The sequence below is a fragment of the Helianthus annuus genome, chromosome 13 (genome assembly GCF_002127325.2).
Source record: "Helianthus annuus cultivar XRQ/B chromosome 13, HanXRQr2.0-SUNRISE, whole genome shotgun sequence".
NCBI classification, from domain to species: domain Eukaryota; kingdom Viridiplantae; phylum Streptophyta; class Magnoliopsida; order Asterales; family Asteraceae; genus Helianthus; species Helianthus annuus.
In genome coordinates, this window is record NC_035445.2 from 12394427 (window position 1) to 12405915 (window position 11489).

Genomic DNA, 11489 nt, shown 5'->3' on the forward strand with positions numbered 1-11489 from the left:
CTTCCTTTTGCAATACTTGCAGTAGGGTGCAGAGGACGAACCTGTACCTTTCCTACAATTGGAACTACCATAGCAAAATTCTTGGGTAAGCTTTAGAGCTAGGTTCTTTCTCTGGTATTCTTCTTGTGTGCGTACTAATTCATCAGTCAGGGTCTTTGCTAGTTCTACCGCTTCTTGTATGGTCTGAGGTCTAGCTGCCTTGACTACATGTCTGATCTCACTAATTAATCCCCAAATATAATGGGAGATTAGTACTGGCTCAGGTGAGGCTAAGTTTGGCACTATCCTAGCATATTCAAAGAATGTGGTAGTGTAACCTTTGCAATCTATTCCAGTCATTTTATGATTTAGGAACTTATTGGCAATTTATTCTTTTTCGTTAGGAGGATAGAATTTTCTTTCAACCATTTCCTTAAAGTTGGTCCATTCCATATTATAAACTTTGTCACTTCCTCTAGACTGGAGAATACTATTCCACCATTCTAAGGCTACATTCTTAAAAAGATTAGAAGCAAACATAATCTTATCTTCATCTGCACATTTACTTATTTTTATGACTACTTCTGTCTTTTCTATCCAACATAAGGCTGCAATGGCACCTTCATTGCCTGAGAATTCTATTGGTTTGCAGGCCAAGAATTCTTTATAAGAAAAACCATAAGAAATGGTTCTTCTTCTTTTTGGAATTGGAGCTTGGATCAGGGGTTGATGATTTTTGTTAACACTATGACTTGGTTCAGTGGGTTGACGTTTACTTCCAGTTACAGATTTATTATTTTCTGCTTCTTTAACCGTCTTGATTGTTTTGAGCAACCACGACGAAATTCTGGGAAGCCTTACGCTTCTTTGACTTCTTGGAAGACTCAGTCTGCTTATCCTTTGGTTTTGTCTTGTCGGTTGATTTTTTGTCGCCTTTTCAGAAAAGTTTACCTTTCCTGATCTGAGATTCAGTCAGGGTAGCGGATAGCTCAATGGTCTGTCTAACTATGGTAGGGTTGCTACCAGTAACAATGTCTTGAACTGAGTCAGGGAGGCCATCAATGTACTTTTCAATTGCCTTATTCAAAGGCGTAACCATGGTTGGACATAACAGACTTAGTTCTTCATATCGGTCTGTGTAGGCTCGATGCTCACCACTATCTTGTTTAAGATCGTCGAATTCCCTTTCCAGTGCCTTGATTTCATGACGAGGACAGAATTCCTTCATCATTAGAACTCGGAGCTCTTCCCAAGTTTGAGCCAATGCCACATCGGCACCCCTATCTCTTATCACACCATTCTACAATGTTAATGCTCGTTTCTTAAAAAACACTAGATGCAAATTCAACCTTTCGCTCATTTGGACACTGAACATGTCTGAATGTGCTTTCTAGACTCTTGAACCATTATAGGAGCGCAGTTGCTCCTTGAGACCCAGGGAATTTCAGTGGTTTAACTGAAGTGAACATTTTAAAGCTACACTGAGCATTGTTATTGTTGTTATTTTTATTCACTTGGTTTATCTGGGTAATGAGGTTCGGAATCACAGCAGCAATCTGCTGAGTGACTAGGGCTGCGAGGGCAGCATCCTCAGTTTGATCGCGTCTAGGAGGCATTTTCTAAAAAGAACAAGGAAACATGAGAAACGAGTGAGATTGACATTTGGGTAGACAAAAAAGGTATTGAAGATATCGAAACGAAACATAAGGAAGGCGATCATTCGTTCGTTACCTTGAACAAACAAACAACGCACAGTGGCTGATCAAAGTAAATAGGTCTTTATAATGTATCGCAAAGATTTGCTTTAGCCTATAAGTGGACACTCACCCCAAGAGTTCCCAGGTAAGAGTGACTGGTCAGATTATGTGGTTTTGTACGAACACTCTAGCCTTAGACAGAAAACTCGGGATACAGTCACCCACCCTTCCAGATTGCACGTGTTCACATCAATAAGACCCAAACTTTGACGTGATTTTGAAAACTTCGAAGTCGGATTTGTAATTCGTGTTCTTGTTGTGGTTGTCACCAAAAGATAGGCAACGGTACTGTTTTAAGACTAAACACAAGATAACTTGTGTTAGGTGTCACACCCCAGGAAAACCATGCAACTTAACTAGCTTCCTCAGTGAGTACGTACCAAATTTCGGGACGAAATTTCTTTCAACTTGGGGATAATGTGACAACTCGTAATTCAAACCTGTCTTTGTGTTTAATGTAACGTATATGGACCCTATGTGATTATGTGAACTTTGATGATTAATGAAATATGTGTTATTATGTTATGTGAATATGTGTTGTGCATGTATGTAAGTAATAAGATCACACAGAATGAACCGACCGCACAACAACAACTCGATCGCACAAGCCTTTGGGCTTTGGTTCCTTACCACTCTCAGCCCACACTCTTTTGTAATTGAGCCGAATGGGCAGCCCATTAGGAGGGTTCGGCCACTCCCCTATATAAACCAATACAAAACCCTTGTGAGGTTTTGCTTCCCCATTATTTGCTAACACTCTATACACACCAAAAACCCTACTCTCTATTTCTCTCCCTCACGAACTCGACGGCAGCCAGATCCCTTCTCCACCAAAGACTTTCTATTCGGATCGATCCTTACTCTCTTCTTTAATCGGTTAGTGTTTTATCTTTTGATTGTGTGATGCATGATGTCGTGATATGTATGTTCTACATGATGATTTAGGGTTTGGTGTTCATGAATCAAAACAAGGGTTGATGATGTTACATTTGAATGATGATTTTCGGCTGTGATGTATCATGTTCGAATGATTGTTGAGTTGTCACGATTAGAATATGTTTAAGTGTTATGGTTATTGTTCATGTTTTATTCATAATTAGGATTCATGAGAATCGGTTGGAATATGATTAATTTGATCGATTTAATGCTAAATGGAAACTGTTAGAATTGATTGGTAAGAATCAAGGTTGTAACTGATTGATTGTTGACTAAATCGAATAACGGAAACAATATAACCGAATAGCATAATATTCGGATAGTCAAACGGATCGCACAAGTCTCCTATCGGTCGCACAAGATCAGGTCACACAGGACCTGATCTGATCGCACAAGACAATCGCACAACAAGGGTTCAAGTAAATAAGGCACATTGTACAACCAAGGATTGCATGATCGCACAAGACCTTGTGGATCGCACAAGCTTGTGCCGATCGCACAAGGCTTGGGCCACACACACGAACACTTGGGCTGTTGGGCCTCGGAGCCCAAAACCCAATCGCACAAGACTAATCGGGTCGCACAAGTTACTTTTCTGCTAACTGTTTGGGCCGTGTACATGTTGGGATTGTTTATGTTTTTGGGCCGGGTTGATCTCCAATCGCACAACCCATTGTGGATCGCACAAGCTATGCTGATCGCACAATAGGCTGGGTCGGTTGACTTTGGGCTCTATTATTGGATCGCACAAGATGATTGGGCTCGTGTAAGTTCAACAGCCCAATCATCCGAGTCGCACAATGTGGGTATCATGTGTGATTTTGACTGTTAGCGTACTATACATGTTTGCCAAGATCAACACGTGTTCGTAACCTGTTAGCTTATGTGCAATACTTGAGCGTAGACCTGACTTTGTATGGTAACCATGTTAGGACGTGGTTGACCACATATAACTCAGGTGACCGTTTTGTTTATCTGCCGAGCAAACCAAGGTGAGTTCACACTCTTACCAAGGCATGGGATTCCCGGGGTTGGGAATGGGATTGGATGATTACTTGTACTTTCATCGTTACTGGAATATGTACCACTGACCTCGTTAGGGGAAGGTCACTTATAGATACAGCTAGACTAGTAACACATGGGAAGCCCCCACTAATCTTCGCACACATTCCTGGAAGGCCGCGATACGAATACTAATCTTCGCACACATGCCTGGAATGCCGCGATACGAATACTAATCTTCTCAAACATGCCCGGAAGGGCCGCGATACAAATACAACTAGTCTAGAATACACGGGAAACCCCCACTAATCTTCGCAAACATGCCTGGAAGGCCGCGATACAAATAAATACGATACATGGTTTACAAAACGAACATGTGAATTACTAAACGAATACGATAACTAAACAACCAGTTGTGAACTCGCTCAACTTTGTTGTTGACCCGTTATTACATGCCTTGCAGGTCAATAGGTACTCATGGAGCTTGCACTGGGAGGCACGGTCGTTGTGGACATGGATCGTGGATGCCATGTTAAACACTTATGACATTTCAAACTTATTACTTATGTTGGGTTTTACATTTATGCTTCCGCTAAACATTGAAACTATACTTTTGTTTTGGTATACCTTTCATATTGTTTGGTTGAATTACATTTACTATTGTTCAATATGATTGGTGTCTTGATCCTGGTCATGTCACGCCTCCAGGCGGTGATACTCCGCGTGTGGATTTTGGGGGTGTGACATATTGGTATCAGAGACATTGGTTATAGCGAACTTGGTTTTAATAAGAGGGAAAAAGTTTTTGTTAAAACTAGACTATAACCTGTACATTGCTCAACGATCCACAACGACGCTTCGCTCCACGTGCAAGACTCAACACTATAGGTACTACTATTCATATTTACATTGCCTACTTGCTAGATTACATAGAACTTTGCTCATGGTATGTGTCACACCCCCAAAATCCCACACGCGGAGTACCACCGCTTGGAGGCGTGACATGACCAGGATCAAGCCACCAATCATATTGAACGTGTAATAAATAGTAATAAATATCCATCAATACGAAAGGTGTTTATCAAACCAACATAGTTAAGTATAGCGGAAGCATTTAAGTAAACCCAAACATAAGTGTTAATGTATGAAATATCATAAGTGTTCAAATAGCATTCACGATCCTTTGCCCACAACGACCTGCTCCTCCTTGTGCAAGCTCCATAAAGTACCTAAGGTCCTGCAAGGCATGCAGCAAATAATCAACAACTAGTTGAGAGAGTTCACAGAAAATAAGTTCGTAATAGTATTGAGTATGTTCATCTAGTTGGGGGCTTCCCATGCATGTATGTACTAATGGTGGGGGTTTCCCATGCCTTGTATATAAATTACTAGTGGGGGATTCCCACGTTTATCTTTACTAATGGGGGCTTCCCATTATGGTACTAACTAGACTATTTGCAACCATGTGTTCTTCTTAATCCGAGAACAGGAATACGTACTAGGTCACGCAGGATTTACGTGAGTGCCCTTCCCCGAGGACAGTGGTACGCGTGGGGTTTACGTAGGATTTACGTAAGTGTCCTTCCGACCCGGAAGACAGTAGTGGGTATTAGGTTACGTAGGATTTACGTAAGTGTCCTCCCGACCCGGGAGACAATGGTAGATACTAGTTTACGTAGGTTTTACGTAAGTGTCCTGACTATCCTGAGGACGATGGTCTATAGTCTAGTGATTGCGTAAGTACGAGTAATCATTCCATATCATACGTTCCAACCCAATTCCCAACCCGGGAATCCCATGCCTTGGCTGTGTGAACTCACCTTGGTTTGCTCGGCAGATACACAATAAAAGGTTCTTGAACTAAAATGGTCAACCTCGTCCTAACAGGGTTACCACACAAGTCAGGTTCGGTTCAAGTAAGGCACGTATGAATCATAGCAAACACGTATGTATCATGGCAATTACGAAATCAGTCAAATCCTTCTCAACAGTTAACAACGTAGCAAGATTTGGACTCGCACAAGCCCAACATCCTTGTGCGGTCCATCCAACAGTTCCTGGCCCAACAAACAAGTAACCATTTAACATATACGGCTCAAATAACGAAACAGTCAACTTGTGCGATTAGTGTGAGCTTGTGCGTTGGGAGACCCTTGTGCGATCAGGGCCTCTTGTGCGACTGGGGATTATGTTGTGCGATTCGATCAGCCCCTTAATTAAACATGCGGCCCAATAATTAACTAAGCTCTATTTGTGCGATCCAGAGTTGGGTTGTGCGGTCGAACCAGCCCGGCCCAAACTGTACACCCGGTCCAACATCACACTTGTGCGACTCGGGCACCTTGTGCGTCTGGTGTCAGCTTGTGCGAGTGGGTCTTGGGCTTTAAGGCCCAACCGGCAGGATAAGCCCAACAGTTGATCAATTGGACAACTTGTGCGATGCACCAACCCTTGTGCGATCGGTTTGAAAAATCCAGAATTTATGCAATCAGTTACAATCTTAATCAATTTGTTTGACCAACACATAGTTTCCATATTTTGATAATAACAACAAACACAATTTCCATTATTCGGTTAACAATTTATCGATCTAATAAGGCAATTACAACATGAATTTGTATGAACCCTAACCTAAATCCTCATGAACACTAAACATATAAGCAGGTATCTTGTATCATTCACATACACCCGAACAAGTCAAATAATTCATCCAACACGTTGTGTAACAATCCAGCCGATAAATCATGCATTCGGTTTACGTCATCCTCACCAAAATACGATTAACAACCTAGATTGATTCATATATGTGAGCCTATCAACAACACATTATTAACTACAATCATAAGCAATCATGTTAACAAGGATCCTCGGTTATCAAGCACATATCCCTAATAGCAACAACATACAATCAAAACAATCAAAAACATTCACCACTAACCGGATTGAGATGAGAAAAGAGATGACTCAAACTAGAAGGTGATCGCCGGTCGCCTTGTGCCTTTGCCGTCGGGTTTGCGTGAGAGAGGGAGCAAGTAGGGTTTGTGTGTGATATGTTTTTTTAAGAAAATAAGAGATGGTTACTACTCCCTAAGGGTTATGCGTGTGATGTGTGTGTGGGCCGAACCCTAACATGGGCTGCCCTATAGTCCGTAAACAATGTGTAGCCCAAAGGCTTGTGCGGTCCAGTGGGTCTTGTGTGTTGTGCGATCGGGTTATGTAATACTTAAACATTTGTATAACTTATCATACACACATAATGCACATAGCATCATAACTTTCATTAACTCAAAGTATCATATAGGCACGTAACGTTACATCAAAATAAGTCTAAAGTTCGAGTTGTCACATTATCCCCAACTAAAAAGAAATTTCGTCCCGAAATTTGGTACGCACTCACTGAGGAAGCTAGGTAAGTTCAATCGTTCACTGGTTTTTCCTGGGGTGTCACATCCTCCCCCCGTTGATCTGGAATTTCGTCCCGAAATTCCGAAGTAGTAGCTTCAGCCTCAGTAGTGGTTGCATTGGTTCCGAATAACTGGGGGTACTTTTCTGTCATCCTGTCTTCGCGTTCCCAGGTGTACTCTGGGCCACGTTTGGAGTTCCAACGTACTCGAACAAGAGGGATTCTCTTGTTTTTGAGGACCTTCACATCTCGGTCCGTGATTTCTACTGGCTCCTCGACGAACTGCAACCGCTCGTCGATAGTAAGTTCCTTAAAAGGAATGATGAGGGTTTCATCTGATAGGCACTTCTTTAGGTTCGACACATGAAAGACATTGTGAACTGCCCCGAGTTCAGCTGGTAGGTTCAATCTGTAGGCTACCTTGCCAATCTTTTCTATGATTTCGAACGGTCCGACATACCGCGGATTTAGTTTGCCCCGTTTGCCAAAACGAACCACACCCTTCCAGGGTGAGACTTTTAATAAAACCCGGTCCCCGACCTGAAATTCCAACGGCTTTCTACGCTTGTCCGCGTAGGCTTTCTGACGGTCGCGTGATGCCGCCATGCGTTGTCGTATTTGTGCTGTCTTTTCTGTGGCGTCCACTACAATCTCTGGACCCGTAATCTGACTATCCCTCACCTCTGCCCAACAGAGAGGTGACCGACATTTACGCCCGTACAATGCCTCGAATGGAGCGGCTTGAATGCTGGTGTGATAACTATTATTGTATGAGAACTCCACCAAAGGGAGGTGCTTTTCCCAGCCGTTGCCGAAATCGATGACGCATGCCCGAAGCATGTCTTCAAGAGTTTGGATCGTTCGCTCAGACTGCCCATCCGTCTGAGGATGATATGCTGTGCTCATGTCTAATCGTGAGCCGAAGGATTTATGCATCGCTTGCCAAAGTTCTGACGTGAATCGTGCATCGCGATCCGAAATGATGGAGGTGGGCACCCCGTGCCTCGAAACAACTTCTTTAAGATAAACGTCTGCGAGAGTGGAGAACTTATCCGTTTCCTTTATAGGTAGGAAGTGTGCAGACTTGGTGAGTCGATCCACGATCACCCATATGGTATCATTCCCACGCTGGGATCTAGGTAGGCCTGTAACGAAATCCATGGAAATTTCTTCCCATTTCCATTGCGGTATCTTAGGCTGCTGAAGTAGGCACGCTGGTTTCTGGTATTCAACCTTGACCCTCGCACAGGTCTAGCACTTGCCGACATAGGTCGCGATATGGGCCTTCATACTAGGCCACCAATAGGTAGTTTTGATGTCGTGGTACATCTTATCCGACCCTGGATGTACCGAATAGCGAGACTTGTGAGCTTCATCCATTACAAGTTCGCGTAGACCGCCATAAAGTGGGACCCAAATACGCCCCGTTACATAGTAGGCGCCGTCTGCCTTCTGTTCTAATCGCTGTCGTGAGCCGCGTAGGGCTTCTGCCTTAACGTTTTCTGGTTTCAATGCTTCTACCTGAGCATCTCGTATCTGTGCAGGAAGGCTAGACTGAATCGTAAGCTGTAGCGCTCGCACGCGCCGTGGTAGAGTGTCTTTCCGACTGAGGGCGTCAGCCACAACATTGGCTTTGCCTGGATGATACTTGATAGCGCATTTTCCTGGATCAAGCCACCAATCATATTGAACGTGTAATAAATAGTAATAAATATCCATCAATACGAAAGGTGTTTATCAAACCAACATAGTTAAGTATAGCGGAAGCATTTAAGTAAACCCAAACATAAGTGTTAATGTATGAAATATCATAAGTGTTCAAATAGCATTCACGATCCTTTGCCCACAACGACCTGCTCCTCCTTGTGCAAGCTCCATAAAGTACCTAAGGTCCTGCAAGGCATGCAGCAAATAATCAACAACTAGTTGAGCGAGTTCACAGAAAATAAGTTCGTAATAGTATTGAGTATGTTCATCTAGTTGGGGGCTTCCCATGCATGTATGTACTAATGGTGGGGGTTTCCCATGCCTTGTATATAAATTACTAGTGGGGGATTCCCACGTTTATCTTTACTAATGGGGGCTTCCCATTATGGTACTTACTAGACTATTTGCAACCATGTGTTCTTCTTAATCCGAGAACAGGAATACGTACTAGGTCACGCAGGATTTACGTGAGTGCCCTTCCCCGAGGACAGTGGTACGCGTGGGGTTTACGTAGGATTTACGTAAGTGTCCTTCCGACCCGGAAGACAGTAGTGGGTATTAGGTTACGTAGGATTTACGTAAGTGTCCTCCCGACCCGGGAGACAATGGTAGATACTAGTTTACGTAGGTTTTACGTAAGTGTCCTGACTATCCTGAGGACGATGGTCTATAGTCTAGTGATTGCGTAAGTACGAGTAATCATTCCATATCATACGTTCCAACCCAATTCCCAACCCGGGAATCCCATGCCTTGGCTGTGTGAACTCACCTTGGTTTGCTCGGCAGATACACAATAAAAGGTTCTTGAACTAAAATGGTCAACCTCGTCCTAACAGGGTTACCACACAAGTCAGGTTCGGTTCAAGTAAGGCACGTATGAATCATAGCAAACACGTATGTATCATGGCAATTACGAAATCAGTCAAATCCTTCTCAACAGTTAACAACGTAGCAAGATTTGGACTCGCACAAGCCCAACATCCTTGTGCGGTCCATCCAACAGTTCCCGGCCCAACAAACAAGTAACCATTTAACATATACAGCTCAAATAACGAAACAGTCAACTTGTGCGATTAGTGTGAGCTTGTGCGTTGGGAGACCCTTATGCGATCAGGGCCTCTTGTGCGACTGGGGATTATGTTGTGCGATTCGATCAGCCCCTTAATTAAACATGCGGCCCAATAATTGACTAAGCTCTATTTGTGCGATCCAGAGTTGGGTTGTGCGGTCGAACCAGCCCGGCCCAAACTGTACACCCGGTCCAACATCACACTTGTGCGACTCGGGCACCTTGTGCGTCTGGTGTCAGCTTGTGCGAGTGGGTCTTGGGCTTTAAGGCCCAACCGGCAGGATAAGCCCAACAGTTGATCAATTGGACAACTTGTGCGATGCACCAACCCTTGTGCGATCGGTTTGAAAAATCCAGAATTTATGCAATCAGTTACAATCTTAATCAATTTGTTTGACCAACACATAGTTTCCATATTTTGATAATAACAACAAACACAATTTCCATTATTCGGTTAACAATTTATCGATCTAATAAGGCAATTACAACATGAATTTGTATGAACCCTAACCTAAATCCTCATGAACACTAAACATATAAGCAGGTATCTTGTATCATTCACATACACCCGAACAAGTCAAATAATTCATCCAACACGTTGTGTAACAATCCAGCCGATAAATCATGCATTCGGTTTACATCATCCTCACCAAAATATGATTAACAACCTAGATTGATTCATATATGTGAGCCTATCAACAACACATTATTAACTACTATCATAAGCAATCATGTTAACAAGGATCCTCGGTTATCAAGCACATATCCCTAATAGCAACAACATACAATCAAAACAATCAAAAACATTCACCACTAACCGGATTGAGATGAGAAAAGAGATGACTCAAACTAGAAGGTGATCGCCGGTCGCCTTGTGCCTTTGCCGTCGGGTTTGCGTGAGAGAGGGAGCAAGTAGGGTTTGTGTGTGATATGTTTTGTTAAGAAAATAAGAGATGGTTACTACTCCCTAAGGGTTATGCGTGTGATGTGTGTGTGGGCCGAACCCTAACATGGGCTGCCTTATAGTCCGTAAACAATGTGTAGCCCAAAGGTTTGTGCGGTCCAGTGGGTCTTGTGTGTTGTGCGATCGGGTTATGTAATACTTAAACATTTGTATAACTTATCATACACACATAATGCACATAACATCATAACTTTCATTAACTCAAAGTATCATATAGGCACGTAACGTTACATCAAAATAAGTCTAAAGTTCGAGTTGTCACAGTATGCTTGGATAAACGTAACAACTATTGCTTGAGAACACTTGTGTGCTTACTCTCTTCTGTCATCGCATTTTTCGCGAACCTCTCTCACTTATGTTGCCTTTGATATCAAGATCATGGCTGGACGCATTAGCATGACTCAAGCCTAGTTGACGGCTCTGATTAACGAACAAGTTGGTGCGGTACTTGCAGCCGCACAAGCAAGAGGTCAACATGCTCAGCAACCTATTAGATGAGAAGAGACTTCGCGCCATGGAACATGCCCAGGTCTACCAGAAAAGGGGCTTTCAAGTGAATTCCAAAATAAGGTGTACAAGGCCTGGGAACGGATTCACTGCCGTATGGCTAACCGAAGTCTCAATCGAAAACTGGCGTCATGAAGTGACTATTGCACCTTCAAGACTTTCATG